The following is a 20,310-nucleotide window of genomic DNA, read 5'->3' as shown; positions in this document are numbered from 1 at the left end:
ACTTATAATCTTTCCAATCTTTCTCAATCAAACATTACATAGCTCATTTAAGTCCTGCTGCCTTTTAGACCTCATTCATCCCTTGCATGTATTGTTTCCACAATTCCCATTATTTCCTGTGTAGTTTACTCCTATCCATTTCTAAAGATCTCCATTCCAGTTGTTTTATCGCTGTTACTATAATCATTAATCTTGCCTGAATATTGAGAATATTCTGATTAAATCCATCTCTAATAGTGTATCATTTCATCTTGTTAGTGAGGTCAACTCATTTGATCTCCATATGCTATTGCAGTGAAACCATATTATATAATAGAATTAGATCCATTTTTTCAGTTATTTTATATCTCCATATGGTATTTTATTGAAGCCAAATAATAAATAATTCATTTCAAATTTTATACTTCAGTTCTATGAATAACATTATTGTAAGTTATTTGCTATATGTGTCCTTGTTTATAAATTATATTTTACAGTATGCTTCTTTATGTACACTTTTATTGTTTCATTTTGTCTCACATTTCTACAATGTAACATGCTTAGGTTTAAGCACAGTAACAAATTTGAACTTGTCTCTGCAACTGAGCATCAGATCCCATACAGCATTACTAAGCTGATCTGGCATTAAGTAAGTCAGATATGCATGTATAGTCTGTCATGCACTGCCTTGTAAAAATAGTAAAAGGGCAGAAGCTATCTACAATACCCACTGCCTATTTGTACTGTGTCACAGTTCCTTAGTCATGTAATGACTGTTAGGTGTAACATGAAACAGGTAACAGTCTGCCATGACTTGAATGGGTGCACTGTAAATGTTTTCAGTCAGAAGGATATATGCTGGGTCCATATCCTGTCATGACCTGCTTAAAGAGGAAAATGTAAAAAAAAAAAAAATACAGATGACACCATATTGTATATGAAGATTCTACCATATAAATTCAACTGTAGACACCCAAAAATATAATTTGTGCAAAATATTATGTTATGACAAAGTGACATCGTAGTACACCTCATTAGAAGATTACGTGAGGATCATGTCAGCCATTAGTACTGTGAGCATTACATTACATTACTGCAATTAGTTTTGGAGACTGTGAAAAGGGCATCCTATCTGGGTCATATGAATTAAATGTTGTCAGGATGTGTAAAGTATGTTATTAGGAAACAGCATCAATGCACCTACACAAACATGTTGAGCACAGCTTTGAGGAGTACATTAGCAAGATCAGTATTAGGCTAACTGGAGCAAAACATTCAATAAATGTTGTACTGTTGAGATTTTTCAGGAATATCTAGCACATATCATTAGCAAAATATTTCAGTTCCATAACACAACACCCCTCTGATGCAGCTACAGTGAGCGCGAAAGAAAAATAGTAGATATTATGCTGCTTAAGTACATATCCCATCATTTTCCAGCGTACTATACTGATTGTGACATCTGCAGTACACCAACTTGTTTCCAAAATAGCATATTATACTTCTGTGATATACTGCATGTCATTAACAATACAACTGCACCAGTGTACATCACAGCAGGAAAAAAAGCACCATTCACCCGTTCACTCTAGAAATCAAGGGCACAGTTGGCACAATATTAACAGACTATTCATTTCATTTTTGTGAAAATTGATTATTGACAAGAATATTGTGCATAACTCACCAAAGAACCATAAGTGCTTTGAGTACAGCAAGCCAATGTATCCCCCCCCCAATTGCCACCTATCTATGTTTCCAGAGAGGTATGACACACATGCACTCACTGTGTAATCTGCTTAGATAAATCTGCAACACTTTCTGTTAGTCTGTTCATAATGATTTTAATCATGCTATATGGCACTTATGAAGTAAGAAACTTAATCTTACCTACTTTCTAAGGCCTAGTCTTCTCCTTCTGAGGGTCAATTAGGGAGTCATTTCACTCTTCTCAAGATCACACTTCAAAATTGTCTTCAGAAAAGATCTATACAAGTCTGTTCTTCCCTTACTTTAATCAATAAGTTAAAACTTAGCTTATGTCAAAAATGTTTCTCCTTTTTCACATCCTCCAAAAACGGATATGATAGACTGCTGCACCCCAAAGTTGGTGACTAAAGATACTATTTCTGATTCTTCAAAATCATTGAAAATTCCCACTGTTTTGCCAGTTGAAACTATCATTTCTGATATAATTATTGTTCAAATTCAGGTCCTAGACTGCAGGCTAGTCACACCAAGGTTTCTGTATTCATCACCTCTCTCTACTACCGACCACACAAAGCTGCTGAAGGCATATCTATGGCTCAAGGTCATAGGTTTTGTGCTCCCTCACCTATTTCTCTGATCAGCATTAAGAATTTCCCTTATGTGTACCTGCAGCTACATTTTCCATGCTGACAGTATTTCCAGTGCCCCTGAGCCTACTTCTGACAACTATGATTTTCTGGCTGGTGTTGACCTTTGGAATGTCACTTTTCACATCTATGACATTAATATCTAAGTCATTTAATTTTGCTATAAACTTTCTGTTTCCACACTATTCAGCCTCAGTTTTGTGGCACAAGTTATATCACACATCCCTTTTTTTGACTACAACTTTCCTGTTTACACACTATCCAGCTTCAGTTTTGTGACACAGGTTATATCACACATCTCTGTTTTGGGCCTGTTGCTACTGGTCCTCAAGCTGTTGATCAAATCAGCATCAGTGCCAGCACTTGGCATCCTAAGCCAAGTCACTGGATCTCACAATACACAATGTCCTTGACAATGGGCTACTCTACTACTGACGCCATCAATGCTGGCAACTATATTTTTGTATTCCTCATACCAATGGGCTATCTAAACACATAAGACACCTTCCTCAGAAAATTCATCCTCATTGGCAACCTCAGTAGTCCTCAAGACTTCTACATTCTTTGTTTTCTTGACTCTACCAAAGGATGCTTCCAAATCAGAAATCCCTTTCAAGAGGTCCAGAAAAATTCTCTCCAAAACTACACACAAGTCCCTCTAAGTTTCCCCAATGGAAAATATGAATGATGAAGAGGAGCCAATTTCTATCACTCCCCCAACAATCCAAAATTTGAAAAGTACCTACAACTAATGCATTAAAAAGAAACTGGCCATCATATCCTCTTCTGTCACATCAAATAAGACTTGTAGCACTCCTGGCTGTGTCCAATGGTCCTCTTCTGTTTAATAAAAACAGCTCAGTAGCACACAGAAAATATGACAAAGTATGATATGGCCATCACTGATAGAAAAGAGGGATATGGCCTCCATGGTACTATTGCAGCAGAATGAAGAACAGCCAGTATTAGATGTGATTCTTGTATGATACACAGTAGTGAAGACAGCAGTAAAAGGTTAGAATATGGGAAAGAGATAGTCACCTCAATCTAGTTCCCAGCAGGTTTATGAACTGAAAAGGAAAGGATTCTCAGCATTCACCAAGAGGTCATAGACTACTGGCATGCAGCAAAACTCCTGAGACATTCCTTGACTTCTATTCTTTTCTCTGGGGAATGGCACCTTAAAAGAACATAGTCAAACATAAGTAGATAACAGCACAAAATTCAAAGATTACTCTATCCTCTTTCTTACCCTCACAACCTCCTCATTACCCATTCTTAATCAGAGACATCTGAAACAAGTGACAATGAAGGATGTGTTGAACCTCTTTCTTATTTGGTATATATCCATTCTCAGCCATTATTCCTTTGTTCTATTTGCCCATATTGGACTCTACTAGTATTTGATTAAAATTCCTCTGTCTGTTAATTTTTCTCATTTTTCACTCAGGAACTAACACCTCTTCCACTGCTTCTCATAAAGCAGAACTCTACCTTGAAACTCAAATATATTTTTTGTATTGTATCTGTATTTTATATATTTTAATGCATATGCATCAAAATCACTTGCAGTGTTTTTTTGTTTTATTTGAATATGTTCTACTAAAATGGCTACCATGGGGTCTGCCTACTAATGTGATCATATTTTACTATTTTGTCCTTAGGTTCCCAGACTTAAAGTCTCCATTATTGAGTCATGCTAAGCATAACAGAGTGAACTATTTTTAACTCTCATGAAATCTGAATAGCAGTAGTGTAGGCCATGAAAATATTACATGTCTTCCAGAAACTGAATTCTTTTCACTTTTTGTCTGAATTACATTGATTTGCATTGTTCTCTCTGATGCTGTAACATAGACACACTACAAACAAAAGCCTCTTAAACCTTGCACAACAAAATTTATTGACACCACAACAAGTTGTCAATAGTTGTTAATCCTCAATATAACAAAGTAGCTGATCTGCAGGTTTTTAAGGCTGTCAATCTGTAGTCCTTCAAGTACTGACAAACTCTCTCTCACACTCTTCCTGAGGTGCCAAGGCTATCAATGAAACTAGGAACTGTAATTGACAATTGTTACTTCAAAACCGAAATCCTTTGGCATCTGTCATGTGCACAAAACTAAAATATTAATGTCTGCAAAGATGTTGCATTAACAGAAAAGTATATCTCCAATAGGTGGATCACTGTCCAGAAACAAAGATGTGGCCAATTACAGCAACAATACTGTTTCTCTTCCTCTCTGCAACAAAGGCAGTGGAGAAAAGTGTTTTTTATAACAGTTGCTGTCATCAGCAAGAGTAGTGAATGCATGTGAAAGACTGTGTGCAGTATCTGACAAGAAATGGTCTGCAAAGCCTTTTTATGGTTTCCTTTTATTTAAGTCATTCAGTTCAAAATCCTGTCCCTCCTTAGAGCATTTATTTTATGGTAGAAAAACTGCCTTCCACTTTTTGAGCCAACTGCTTCTACAAATCCAAAGTATGTGTTCTGAAATATCTTTTTGCTACTGGTTATTACTTCTGCTAAGATGATTTTGGACTTCAACTCAACAGTAACGCAACGTTTGACTAGATGGCTCCAAACAATTAAGTAACAAAGTCGCACAAAAGTATCAAGATGAAAAATAATAACTGTGTATTTAAAACTAGGCAAGTTTATTACAAAAATCTAAGCACTTTCATCTGCAGTCTGGTATACAGGTCTTCATTGGAGATCTCTGACTTTGTTATTTAACTGTTTGGAGCCATCTATTCAGACATTGGATTACCGTCGAGTTGCAGTGCAGTTTATATATATATATATATATATATATATATATATATATATATATATATATATATATATAGGTTTACTATTGAATTGACGATCCCGATATGTGCGACTCGCCTTGCCCGAACGCGGAACTGCGATCGTCACTACACCGACTCCCAGATGTGCGAATGGCAAAACCTCGCCCCCATCCGACCCATGGTAGCATGGGTGTGGAGGTGTTGCGCGGCCAGTAATGTCGATCGTCGGAGTTTTCACGGTTTCGGTTCGCTAGCGAAATGTTTTCGGGGTTTCGGTTCATGCAAACGCGTCGGTGCGGCCGCCGTTCGAACGAAGTGCATTCGCACATTTAATGGTAAACCATATATATATATATATATTTTTTTTTTTTTTTTTTGTTATTGGTAAAGGATTTTAGACTTGTAGGTTCTTGCAGCCCATAAAGAAGGTGTGGCTTTCAGAAAAAAGCACTTATTTTATGCCAATTGTGGTTACTGAATCAGCCAACCTATTTTTTTCATTATTCTAACTGAGTTTAATATTTTATGTTGTATGGCTGTCTGCACATCATTTTTGGAAAGATGACCAGTTCTTCATATTGGTTGCCAAGTCTAAATTTGGTAGGAAACTATCTAAGCTAAATGAATTGAATTTTCTAATATTAAACATAGAAATCCTTTAATTGCAATGCCAAAAGTTCATTCTGCTAAGACTACAGTTATGTCTATTGCATTTTTCTGTAAGTCCACTACTGATAATATTTGTGTTGTTGCAACTTTTCTTCTCTGAATATCTTTTGAAGCACTACAAGCTGGAAATGTATTTGCAGGTCTAGGGCTTATTTTTGGGCTACTATAATTTGTGATATTTTCTCATGTTGAAAACCATCTCAAAGAATTAATTAAGGACCCAGCCTTGCTTGGTACAGAATACAGACCTCTTCTAATCAGAGAAAAAGTAACCTACTTGTCATAACATATCTTTAAAAAGTATGTCCACTTTCTGTCCACCACCCTTTATGTGTCTGGTTGTTGTCCTCCCTCTTCTATCCATTTTCTTCTTTCCCCAGTCAAGATCTATAAAGGAAAGAACTGAACATTGTGGCACATGGGCTACATGATGGGAAGGTATCCAGGCAGTCTGGAACTTTTGTCTACCAAGCTGTCCTAACAGCATAAATTCTACTACTAATAGAAAATGGACTTTCTTCTTACAGATCTCTCATTATGTTAAGTATGCAGCTTTCATTCAGCAAAGAAATGCTTCAGAGCAAAAGTAAAATAACGTACAACAAAAAGTTATTACTAGGGGTACCATACACAGCAAGTATCAAGATTAGCACAAGTCATGTACTTAGTTGCCTACCTACAGATCAGACAGAAAGAGAACATATAATACTTTACAGTTAATATGCTTTAACTCATCAAGCATCCATAAATGTGGTGGTATCCATTAACATAAAAGTACCAGAAATAAGTGTATTTCTTGCTGTAGTGTAGCTGCATGATATTATCCATAATAAAGTCACTTAATGACACAGCATGACTTAACAGGTAAAAACAAAATTAATGTGGTGGCCATCTTTCTATCTACTATGTGCAGAGAAGAAAGTACTAATGTCTCTCTTACTGGCACCATTAGTTAATACTTAAGGGTGCAAGCTGTGGTCAACACTGTAGGCCCTATTATTTCCCACTTGTACTACTAACCATACCACTTAAACATCAAAATGTTCTGAAAATGCCAACTATATAAAAATGTAAACTGTTAAGGCACAGAAGTAGTAATCCATGGTGTCTAATATCCCCCCCCCCCCAAACCTGTATTGCTTTATGTGCAGTTATGGCACACAAGTAGCAATCCCTAGTGTTTAGTGTTCCCTCCTACCCCCTTTCACTGTACTGGATTAAGTGCCATTAGGTCATGTGAGTAGTAATCCCTGATATCTGGTGTTCCCCCATCCCCAATCCCCATGCTTGTTTAAGTGCCATCAGGGCACAACAGTAATAATCCTTGGTGTCTGATGTTCCCTATCCCCTCCAATTGCTGTATCAGTTTAAGTGTCATTAGGGCACAAGAGTGGTACTCCCTGGTGGCTGTTGGCCACCCATCCCTGTAGTTCAGTTACCACTGGTGGCTAATAGTAGTAATTCCTACTGTCTAGTATTTCCTCCCCCACCCACTGTTGTAGCTTATGCTTGTTAGTCTAGAGGTGTGTGGAGGTAAGACAGTCACCCCAACCCACACTCACAAACACATGCACATCAAACATACACACACACACACACACACACACACACACACACACACACACACACACACACACACACACACACACGCACATATACATATACACCTCACCTCCTCATTACCGTCTTACCCTATCACCCAGGGAGACAGACACTCTAACACAAAAACACATGCACACACTTACACCTGCAGTCCCTCATATGCACTCACTCACACACTTCTCAAACCTTCCTTACCACTAAAATCCCCAGAACTTACTTCTTCCATGATGGCTGGACATGGCGTTTTGGCTGTGTTCATTACCACAATATGGGAGTGGTGATTGTGCTGATCTACACATCTAAGAAGGTTCATGAATTGCTCAATGTGTAGATGCATTACTGGTGGTAATTCAGGGGTGGGAAAGAAAGCATAGCTGCACATGGCTAATTAGTAGGTGTCCATCCCCAGTGCCTCATTAGCATACAACACAGCCACAGAGACAGCCTGACATGATGCTGCATGTCTTCATGCAAAGATACTGCATTAGGGTTGTCTTTGAATTTGGAAAGGTTAATGTGAGGTGTGCACATTGCACACACATCACAGTAAACTTTATAGATTTCCCCTCATCTTTTTGCAACTGAATCAGTACTGCTACAGATCTCTATAAAACTTATCCACAACAGAACTGTTTCAGTATATTTGCCAAGATGAACTTGAATGATTTCTTCTAAAACAGTGGAAATTAATATAGTTATGCAGTGAATCAGGTTTATGTTGTGGCTGTGCTTTCTTTTATGGAATGGTGTCACTTCTGTGCTATGTATGGATCAGACTATATAAATTGCATCATATTACAAAAAAAGTTATACTCTGGCATATCTTATTGGCCAAATCTTCAGAATAATACATAACAACATGTTGTTGTAGTTAACATTACTGTGTAAACAAAACCAACAGAGTCCTGACACTCTAAGAGGTGGAAATAAAATTTCTTTACCACAGCGAAATGTGGAACCAACAGCTTTATTGCATAAATGTAATTACACCACAATAGCGTTTTCGTCTTCTGTTATACTTCCTCAGATGCAAAACAAATTTGCCAAGCTGTGACTTCCTTTTATACCACACACAATGCATGCAATTATTTAATCAACCAATAAAAATCAATACTTTAAAATCATTCCATTCCTTAAAATAAAAACAATACATTTAAAAGACTTCATGTTGACAAGTATATACTAATATGACCTAATCTGTTAACATTTGCACATGATACAGTATATGCACACCAACAGTAAATAATAAACTACTTATATTGAATAAAAATCATGTATTATATTAAATGTGAAATTTGTAATGTATGAATATATATAATGTATAAATATTGAATAAATAAATAAATAAATAAATAATAAATATATACATATGTAAAAATGTATATAGAAATGTATGAAAATATATATAGTATATGCTGAAATAAACATCCTAACTACGCCACTAAATATGCAAGCTTTAACCTATTATTTTCTATAGTTAAAATATTTTCCATACAATTTATTTATAATTTAGCAGCTCTCATCTTTAAAATTGATACTATAGATAGATGTTCATTAATTCATGGGTGCTTATTAGCCTCCAACACCAACTGCCAAAAAAGCTCCCTCACATCTATTCTTGTTTCCCATGCACCACCCCTAGGGTCAGGGACTATCTTTTCCAAAACAAAAAAGGAGTATTTTAAAGGGACAGTTTATACATAGTTCTAGAATGACTTCTTGTGATATAGATTTTGAAACAGAAATTAACAAATTGAAGGCCATGTTTACAGAAAGACAATACCCTGTTGACCTTATTAAGAAAACAGTGGCTGAGGTAAGGCTGGGCAGAATAGGTAGGTTTTGTCTTATCCTGGGTATGAATCTGGAAGGCAATGAGGATGGGAACAACAATGCTATGGTTTCAATACAGTTAGAACACCTAGAACATCAAGGTGGAAATAATAGGAAGGAAATGGATAATCACCCCATGGGGAATGTTGTCCTACAATATCGTATGGACACACCAGCTATTAGAGGCATTATAGCCGAACACTGGGGGAAGTTTAGTGGATACTCTGACTTGGAAGTATTGTTTAAGGCTCCTTTAAAATTTAGTTATAAGAAAGGAAGGAATCTTAAGGACCTTCTGGAACAAGAAAAGAAGGTTATTAGTCAGAGAAGGAAAGGAACTTACAAGTGTGGTTCTTGCCCGCAGTGTCCCTACATTATCAATCAGGACAAGGTGTATATTGTAGAGAGAGGGAAGATCATTGAAGCTGACACCTTTGCTAATTGCAATAGCGAGGGGTTTGTTTACCTCGCTTTATGTAAAATATGTGGGGCATTTTATGTGGGCAAGACCACACGTAAATTAAAGAGGAGGGTGTATGAACATATGAATGCTGTAAGGATACAAGATCATAATAATGCATTATATAAGCATACATTGGATTGCAAAAATTCTAATTGGACATTTTTGGTTTTGGAAAAGGTAATCCCTGACCCTAGGGGTGGTGCATGGGAAATAAGAATAGATGTGAGGGAGCTTTTTTGGCAGTTGGTGTTGGAGGCTAATAAGCACCCAGGAATTAATGAACATCTATCTATAGTACCAATTTTAAAGATGAGAGCTGCTAAATTATAAATAAATTGTATGGAAAATATTTTAACTATAGAAAATAATAGGTTAAAGCTTGAATATTTAGTGGCGTAGTTAGGATGTTTATTTCAGCATATACTATATATATTTTCATACATTTCTATATACATTTTTACATATGTATATATTTATTTATTATTTATTTATTCAATATATATACATTATATATATTCATACATCACAAATTTCACATTTAATATAATACATGATTTTTATTCAATATAAGTAGTTTATTATTTACTGTTGGTGTGCATATGCTGTATCATGTGCAAATGTTAACAGATTAGGTCGTATTAGTATATACTTGTCAACATGAAGTCTTTTAAATGTATTTTATTTTAAGGGATGGAATGATTTTAAAGTATTGATTTTTATTGGTTGATTAAATAATTGCATGCATTGTGCGTGGTATAAAAGGAAGTCACAGCTTGGTAAATCTGTTTTGCATCTGAGGAAGTATAACAGAAGACGAAAACGCTATTGTGGTGTAATTGCATTTATGCAATAAAGCTGTTGGTTCCATATTTCGCTGTGGTAAAGAAATTTTATTTCCAACTCAGAGTGCCAGGACTCTGTTGGTTTTGTTTACTTGTTACTTTGGGCACTCTTTCCTCCGTTTTGTTTTGGTGTAACATTACTGTGTGTGTCAGAAATGCTGTAACTTCTATGATTTACAATATTCTAAAAAGATTATGATATATTTAAGCAGTAACCAATGAAGTGGCGTGGTATATTGAAGATTTACCCATGGTTGGTGTGGTTTAATCATGAGGGCGAAGCCTGAGTGATTAAATAAAGCCAATCATGGGTAAATTTCAATATACCACAACCACAGAGTCAGTTATTGCTATTATACAATAATATTATTTAAGAAAAAAAATACTTACTTTTATTTTTTGGGAGACTCTAATATAAACTGTGCTATTAATGGCATTTTTTTTGTTTGGTTTCATTGCTGGAGAAATTTAAGTAGGCAGTATGTATTTGATGTACTTCTTGTTTCCATGCTGTGGTTCATATAGTGTAAAGCTTTGTATTGTAGGCTTCATTTTTTTACAGGTTGCTGGTTTTCCTGCACTGTGAGTGTGCAGCTGTTTCAGTCTATGTGTTTCTGTTAATGGAGGAGTGCTATTTACATTGCTAACTGGCTATTTTTCACTGATTGCTTGGGAGTCTGGTTTTCTATGAGGTTTACCGTGTTCTTTTTGCTTTGCTCTGCACGATTTTAGCTTAGCTGTGAAGATGTGATCATTGTTGAAGGTTTTATTGTAGCTTATTAGGTAGTTTTTTTATATAATATTTATTGAGTTTTCCTTTTGTGTACATTTTTATGTAGGAGATCATTTAAATTATCTTTCATTACTTATGTCAGATCTTGAATTTGGATTATATGTTGTAGGGATAAATAAGTATGAATGATGCATATGACACTACAGAGCCTGGGAATTATCGCCCCATTAGCCTGACGAGTCTGATATGTAAGGCTATAGATGTGCATCATCGTGGACCTAATTAACAAGGATATAGGGAATCTCCAAACTTTAGATCCCACGCAATTTGGTTTTGTGAAAGGTAGATTATGGCTGCTCAACCTGGTTGACTTCTTTGAATCAGTCACCAGAGCTGTGGATGAGGGCAAGGCAGTTCATATAGCCTACCTTGATCTGGCCAAGGCCTTTGATACCATTCCCCACTCAGGAATTATTGATAAACTCACCAAACCTAGGCATCAACCCCTGTATCACTAGGTGGGTTGTAAACTGGCTCACAGGTAGAACACACAGTGTGAAAGTAGCGGACTCCAAGTCAGACTGCCGACCAGTCATGAGGTGAGTCCCACAGGGATATGTCCTGAGTCCTCTCCTGTTTGGCATCTACTTCTCAAAAGTACAGGCCAACATGGAGGGACTCTGGCTGACCAAGTTCACAGACAACTGCAAGGTGGGAGCCATTATTAATTCCCCAAGTGATCATGTAGACATCTTACAGAAAGGCCACACTGAGACCAATGACTGGTGTTGAAACCATGGCCTTGAGCTTAATGCCAGAAAATGCGTAGCCATCCCCTTTGGGGAAAACTCAGTTCCCACTAATTACCATATCAGTAGGAGCCCATTGAACACTGAAGGTGTTATAAAAGATCTGGGGACACAGGCTGACAGCAACCTCTCCTTCGACCACCACATTGCCACTGTGGTCAGAAAGTCCTTTTGTGTGGCACATCTCATTCCCAAGAGTTTTGCATCCAGGAAGAAAGAGGTCATCTCTCTCTACTCTTCCATCATTAGGCCAATCATCGAGTATAATGCTCCATTTGGCATGTACCTCACTAGACACGTGCAACAGCTGGAAAGGCCACAAAAGTACCTCACAACGAGGATCCTAGGCCTTAAACACATGTCCTACATGGACAGACTCAAAAAAACTCCAGGTATTCTCTGTCTCATATCATCTACTAAGAGGCAATCTCTGCTTGACTTACAAAGCCATGTCTGACCCAGCTCTGTTAGAAATGCTACATCTAAAGAAATCCCAGTCCCTCTATACCACATGCTCCAGATACCTCAACCTTATTACCACAATCAGCGGAACATGCTGGAGGGACAGGTCCATAACACAGAGACTGCCCATGCTCTGGAATAGACTTCCTGTATATGTCAAGCAGAGCACCTCACAGGCCCTCTTCAAGAGAAATCTTGATGAGTGAATGGGAAATAGAAAGTTCACCCCGGGGATCACTCCGGTGGCTGTACTTGATAGAAGCACTGGGAACTAATGTCAGGTGGCATGATGCCAGGGCACTTCTATGGGCTAGGCTTGTAAAGGCTCAAGGGCTATTAGCCTAGTACACACCTATGAACCTATAATAATAATAAACCTTAAATAATGTCTTTGTATAATGGCACATTACTGTTCTTCCACTGGTTGTGGTACACTGCTTTCTTGTTTTGATGTACTGAGTATGTGTATGGGACTTGCATCCCACGCATACCCAGTATATCAATGCTTTGAAATGGAAGCAAAGGAGAAAAGAAAGTCTCCATTGCTCTGTTTTTTCTGGGGGTTTTTTTTGCTAAAAAAATGTCTTGAGCACTTTATACCAACGGAAAAAAGTCTGGGAGACCAGACCTTTTTCCTTTGGTATATTGTGGGATTTACAACGGGCACGCTGGCCAATCAGTGTGCATGTTTTGGAATATTAATGGGGGGGTCATTGTATAATTTAATTTAATATATGTGTACAAGTTTATCATTAGAATCAATGAACAGCAGGACAGATCATTCAGCTGAAATGCCTCAAAATAGCCAATGAGGTTTATCTGAGGCATGGTTACTGCTAACTGAAAACTAACTAAAGTTACACATGAATTAAACAAATACATTTTATTTCCCTCATTTTTCCCTTCTACATAATACATTAAATATTGTTCACAGTTTTAATGAGGTACTGCTTGAATGGAACTAAAATGCCACTCTTCAGAATGATCCTACTTATTACAAATGATTCAAAATTGGTTTGGATGCCAAAAAAGCATTTTGACAGAGTGAGTTGAGAATTTATAGAGAGATCTTTTGAGATATTTGGGTTTCCACAAGTATGGACAACGTTAATATTTAAAATCTATAGAGGAACTCAAACTAGAGTACAGTGTGGTGGTGAGCTTCACAAAGCATTTTAATCTTACTAAAGAAACTAAGCTGGTGTAGCTGCTCTCAACATTACTCTTTCCCATTGTATTTTGAGCCATTAGGTGGAGACATGAGACAATCAAATATAATTGGATATAAATGGAGGAATATTAATGAGAAAAAAAGCCATTTTTGTGGATGAGTTAGCCTAATATTCTGCAAATCCAGGAGACGATATAAAATGATATTTGGTAAACTGAAATATGTTATTATTATTGCAGGATGTAAAGTAAATCAAACAAGCACAAAGGCTATAGTAATGAATTATAACACATGACTTTTTTTAAACAAGAAAAATCTTTATTAAATTGTAGTGTATGACATAGGCAATCTTACATTTATATAAATGAAAATAAACCTTACGGACACAATTTCAGTTGCAAATATTATACATTACAAACCATGCTGACACAACTGTAGCTGAACATATTATACGTATACCACTTATAATGTATCCAGTCACTGTCAGTCAAATGCTACATAGCTCATTCAAATCCTGCCTTCTTTAACACCTTGTTCCTCCTCTGCGTGTACTGATCCCACAATTCCCAGTTTTCGTATGTAATTTGCTCGTACCCTTTTCTAAAGATCAGAATTCCAGTTGTTTTATCTCTGTTACTATCTTTGCTGCTTCCAGTAAACTTCGTTTAGACTTTGATTTCCATTTTCTAGTAATTGCTCTTTTTAGCAGCCATCATAATTAGACTCAGCAAGGCCTTACTATGTCCAGGCAATTTTGATTCTGTATCATAGCTCAAAAATAATTTCCTTAGTTACACCACTTTCTTCACCCAGATTCTCCAACAGAGCAGTCTGCAAGGAATCTTTAAAGTCTGCCAACTAATTACACTCCAACAAAATATGTTCCCAGTTACCTCTTCCTTCCCCATCACACCTCCAACATTTGCTGTCTAGCTGAGGAACAATTCTTTGGAGTTTACTTGGGGTTTAAAAATACCTATGTAAACACTTCCAAGCAAAGATTCTAACTCTTCTAGATTTTGTTGGATATCTGGAAGACATACATATAACCTCCATTGTTTCTTTGTGAATTGCTTATCCAATCTCTCATTACAATCCTTTCAAACCTCCTCTGATTGATTCCTATAGTTATAATTCAATAGTCTATATGCTGTACTAATTATCCCTTTTTAACAGCAGCTTCTGGTCTAAATTCTATGAAAACCCTACCAGTGCTGGTCTTTTGTTTAGGATCCCCCTATTTCTTTCTCTTTGCCTATACTGTGATATAAAGCCTTGATAGGAAAGGCAGACTCCAGCCTGCAGTCCAAATTAATTATTGGCCTCTTCCCATTCTATTACCTTTCCTTCTGTAATTATTTGCTCCCAGTACTTTGGTTCACTTGCCAGTTTTCTCCAGTAAACTCCAGTCCCCGCTTGTCTATTCTCTGTACCCTTAATTGCAGTCATCCCTACTGGCAGAATCTCCTTTCTCCATTCCTGTGTTAGCTTAGTTCTTAACAAAGCTTTCTACTACTTTATGAATATAATATTCTGTACTGTTATTGTTATTCACCTTAAGGATCTGCATCCAGAATTCCAGTCTCTCCTTGTTTCTTGAGCTTCCCTCCTGTTTCATCATCATCCCTTTCCACTTGGAATTACAGCTTTCTGCTTGTGCTACTATACGAGGCATAACCATGCAGCTCTGAAATACTCCTGCAAATCAAGTAATCTCAAACCATCTTGTTCTATTGGAAGGATCAACTTATCCCACTTGACTCTTGCTTTCTTCCCCTCCCAGATAAAATCTTTCAGTTCTTTATTAATTTCTATCCAGAACTTATCCTCTGGTTGATAAAAATATGCCTGACCTGTGTATAAAACTAAAAAGACTAAAAACATTTTAATGATTGTGTCTTGCTATCCATATCCATAAAACATAGCTTCCAATTACTCGTTTTTTTGTATTATTTTTTGTTTAATCTCTTCCCATATATCCTTAGCTGGCATAACAGAATGCTTTTTAATCTATATTCCCAAATACTTCATTTTATCATGTCCCCATAAATATGGGTATTGCTGAACCAATTTGTATGTGTGAGTGGGTACATAGTTTACAGCTATTGCCTTTGCTTTATCTTCATTAATTTTGTATCTCAAAAGACTTGGAACTATTTCACAATGTTCCACAACTCTGAAATGTCCTTTTCTGGTTTTATCAAGTATAAAATAATATCATCTGCAAATAAAGCCAACCTTTCTAGACTACCATACCAATTATATTCTTGAATTTCTGAGTCCCCTATTTTCTTTGCCAATGGTTCTAAATATAATGCAAACAACAAATGTTCTTTTAATCAAACAGAACATTTCAGAAAGACACCCACACTTTACTTTTTGCCTTTGATCTAGCATATATCATCCTAATGAACCTTATAAATTTATCAGGGAATGTAAATGCTTCCATTTCCAAACTCATAAAATCCAAGCTTACTCTCTCAAATGCTTTCTCTGCATTAAGACCCATCAAAAACAGTTGTATTTTCTCACATTCTACTTCCCTCTGGGTCATCACTGTACTATTAATTTTGTCAAATGTTTGCTTCTCCTCCACAAAACCTCACTGATCCACATCTATCAATTTTGGCTTCACCTGTCCATTCTTTTAGCGATTAGAGACATAAACACTTTATGACCATGGTTTGTATTATGTATTGCAATGGGCTGATATGAAGCTAGATCAGAAGGCCATTTACCATCTTTAGGTATTACATCCACCACCTCTTTCTTCCTAGATGTTGGTGCTTCTCCTCCTTTTAAAATGTTGTTAAATAAAACCTTCCAGACCTTTATCAATTTCTTCCCTCATACCTTTCAAACTTCCACAGGAATACCATCCACTTTTGGGGACTTTTCTATAGATTGGCTATACATCACCATTTTTATCTCATCTCCTCCTATCCTAACTGTTAATAATTGAGCCTTATCTACCTCTAATCTTGGCATATTTAATTATTTTATAAACATTTCCATTTGTACTTTTTCTTTATTTCCACATTTCTCTGGGTTATACAGACTTTCATAACATTTCCAAAATATTTCTAATACCTCTACAGGGTCTCTACTTATTTTCCTTGTTATAGGCTCCGTACGTTTAGCAACAACCCTTTCTACTTTGCTTGAGCCATTGTGCTAAGAGTTTTTGTGCTCTTGAATTATTACCAAAAAAAGTTGCTTAACATGAATCTTTCTAAACTCATGCATCTTACTGAGATAGTCCCTTATTTTCTCTTTAGCACTCTGCAGTTTTACTTCTTAACTATATCTGTTTTTCTTTTATTTCCACCCTATTTTTAAACTCTACTTTAATTTTATCCATATCCCTAGCTATATTTTCAGAAGAAATGTCTATCTCCTCTAATAACTCCTAAAGAATTTCCACTACCCATTCCTTATATTCCTTTATTTTTAACAAATAGATGGGGAAGCATCTGTGTTTCATTTTAATTTCATTAACCTGCATTTTTATTTTGGCTATTGGCACGTGATCTGCAATATTTATTAGATGCATATCTAAACTTCAATTAAATGCACATGTTCCTGTGAAATTTAATTTCTGTCTGGACTATTCCAGTTTTTGGACCTTTGGGAATAATATGTAAATTCTCTCCAAACTCCTACTACTGAATTCACATCTTCAGTACCAAATATTTGCATACATTTCCTCAAAAACCTACCCGCTTTTGTTACTTTTTTCCTTCTAGGCACCATACATACATTCTCACTGTTGCAAATCAAATTCCAGTCCCCATCTATAAGGAATATTTTCTGCTGAAAGCTGATTATTTCTCTCAGAATTTTCTTAAGCTCTATTGTAGCAGTTTTAGGTGGAAGATAAATACATGCCAGTATAATCCTCCTCATTGCCAGTAGCCCCTTAGTACTACAAACCTTCCATTATTATCTTTTTTGCACTCTTCTATCTCTGTTGGAGCTCATCTCACAATTAATATAAATACTCCCCTTTTTCTTCATATTCCACTGAATAACAATCCTGAAATCCTTTCTATATCAAATTCACATGCTCAGTTCTTTCCAAATGCATCTTCTTTAGCATAGTTATTTGCACTCTGCACTTTTTAATATAGTTCACTACTCTTTCTTTTATGTGTGTGTGTGTGTGTGTGTGTTTGTGTGTGTGTGTGTGTGTGTGTGTGTTTATATATATATATATATATATATATATATATATATATATATATATATATATATATACACACAGACACCATTCACACTTACAGATAATATGGAAAGTGTCATTAAGATAAGCAGTTATTTCAACCTGTTATGCATAACAACTTTTTTAAATGTCTAGTTTCAGCTTTTGTGTTACATGCATACACTAATATTTGGCAGGTGATCTTTCATAGAGTTGTTTCTTGACATATCCATTTGAACGTATGTAACACCTTGCAAAACTTTTTGTTATAATGAAAACCCTGAAACAGGAAAGCAAACACACCCCAGATCACCTCATAACCTATTAACGTAATACAAACAAAACTATATACATCATCAAATAGTACCATTTAACTTTCCTAATAGGAACAATTCTCCCAGATTGACAGCCACACTCACAGGCTTGAATTAACCTATAATTAAGGTTATCCATCCTAAGATGCATGGAACTGCCTATGCTTTTACTTCCACTGACTACTATTTTTATCTTATCTTTATTCATCTCCCAAATGTTGAAAACTCAAATGCTTTCAGAAAAAAAATATCTTCTAGCCATTGAAAGAAAGAGGTACTCTGTTTTATTTTCCCCCTCATCATATTGTCTACATAGAGAAACATCATAAACAGATACACAGTTGCCTTCCACTACATATATTGCACTGTGAACTTCTATGTGCAAGACGGAAACTTTTAATTATATTCAATGTTTTTGCTTTCCCTTAGCACTTGTTATTAAATCAAGACAGGGGCCCTACTCCAGTCATTCTCTTATGCAAAAGTAAGAAAAAGCATATCAGTTTTACCTATATCATGATCTTTTGTCCTAACTTTCTTCTCTTTTTATATTGCAGTGCCCACAACTTTTAAAACTGAACAAAGAAGAAATAAGAAGGAAAAATAGGGGCACATGTTTACTTTAGTATCCATATTTCACAGAAAAGTAGCTGAAAAGCTTTACTTTACATCAAGCAGTACATATCACATATTATAAAAATACTGTTAACAACATTTTGTTTTATATACAGTTAACTCTTTCCTTCCTTTTCCTCTCTTCTAATTGTTCTTGCAAACATTAATGGCATGAAGTAGGGCATATGCTTTGGAGTCCCCTGCACATTTAACAAAGTCAAAAAAGTCCAATATGTTTCGTTTTTTTTTTGTTCCATCTTACTTCACAAATGTAATTAATTCATTGCAATTCCACATTTATTCATCATTTTCTGAGTTGCTGGTTTTCTTTGATCTCCATCTCCCAAATGTAGTCTCTGGTTCATTTCCAACATACTCCAAGTTCTTCTAGTCAACTCTTGTGCTTTTTTCTGTCTCTGAAGTATTTTCCTTTGGACTATTGGAAAAGTTTTCACTGGCATAGTTTCTCTATGGGCTTTATTATCAGAAGAATAAGAAGCAGAATCCATTTTGTTTGATAACTCATTTTTTGTTGGACAAACTTTTGTATTTCCTCCTTAGCATGATCTGCATCAAAAATGATTTTGACCCCCCCCAGGAAAAATATTCTGAAAATAACAGGATATAGCTGCTTGACCCTCACACCTGCTTCTTGACATTCCCTCCTTACTGGAACCAATGTCTCCTCTTCTGCCTAGTATAGACTGAGCTATCTTTCCACAAACACTCTGCCGTCTCCCACTTTTAGTTCTTTGTCCTCCTGACATAGTTTTGTCAGAATCAACTGCTGGTAGGATTACATCTTTATTGTGAAAGGTCTCAACTGCTTTCCCATGGCTAGATGTGGAACATACACATGATGTATCCTTTCAATTAACAACTCCTGCTGTGGAATACCAGTCCAGTTACTTATCCGTGCTTTTATAAAATTAATACAGTCTATTCCTTCCAGTTTCTCTGGTACAGCAGAAAATCTCAGGTTTCCCTAAGTTCTCTGTCCTCTAATACTGTTATTTTTTTGAAATATCTCTTCTTGAGCAGTTTCATACTCAGCCAGCCTTTTATTCATTTCATCTTCTGATTTTTGCAGTTTTACAAGCTCATATGAATATTTGTTTAAAGCTTTTTCCATTTTTTCCAACCTTTTATTTGAGCTGATATACTCCTTCAGTGTTTTGTTTATTTTAATCAGCTCTGAGTACATTTGACTTTTTTTCTCTAGATTACTGGAAGCCGTGCCTTGAACCAAAGCTGGAGCTTGCACTGATTTTTGCTGAACAGCTGCCGGATTCTTTCCAGCCAGTGTTCTCCACATCACCTTCTTTGACTGATTTTCTTTCAGGTTTTCTGAATTTCATTTTTGCTGGCAACTAGGCTGTACATTTACTTGCCAGTTACTGAAACTTAGCCAAAAAAGACAAATTCATTGTCTCTCTTTTCTGAGTTTCCACAGTGGAAGACCTGAAATTA

Source organism: Protopterus annectens, chromosome 1.part0 (assembly GCF_019279795.1).
Source record: "Protopterus annectens isolate FY-2018-M chromosome 1.part0, PAN1.0, whole genome shotgun sequence".
Lineage (NCBI taxonomy): Eukaryota > Metazoa > Chordata > Ceratodontiformes > Protopteridae > Protopterus > Protopterus annectens.
Note: the sequence above shows the minus strand (reverse complement) of the source record.